Source organism: Theobroma umbraticum, unplaced genomic scaffold (genome assembly GCF_002168275.2).
Source record: "Theobroma umbraticum cultivar Fairchild unplaced genomic scaffold, ASM216827v3 scaffold_2.0, whole genome shotgun sequence".
NCBI lineage: Eukaryota > Viridiplantae > Streptophyta > Magnoliopsida > Malvales > Malvaceae > Theobroma > Theobroma umbraticum.
The window spans coordinates 217539-217868 of NW_018397277.1; positions in this window are offsets into that span (position 1 = coordinate 217539).

Here is a 330-nt window from a genome sequence, read left to right on the forward strand (position 1 = left end):
AGATAAAAATGGGGTGTCCAGAAATATTATTTTTTATCATGATTTGAATAAAAATACTATTATATGTACGAAAATTTGACTTTTTCCTACAAAAAATTTCGTGAAAAATAATTAGTTTTTTTATAATATTAAAATATGTAGTTACTTATAAAAATTGGTCTTAATCTAATTTAATTTTGAAATTTACAAAAATGACCTCGAATAAAGTGGGGTTTTTGCAAATATTATTTTATAAGCAATGGTACTCATGTCTTCAGAGAAGTGAATAGAGAGGTTGATCAGCTTGCCAAGGATGGAATTGGCAGATGTGATGAATTACAAGAAGTTCTG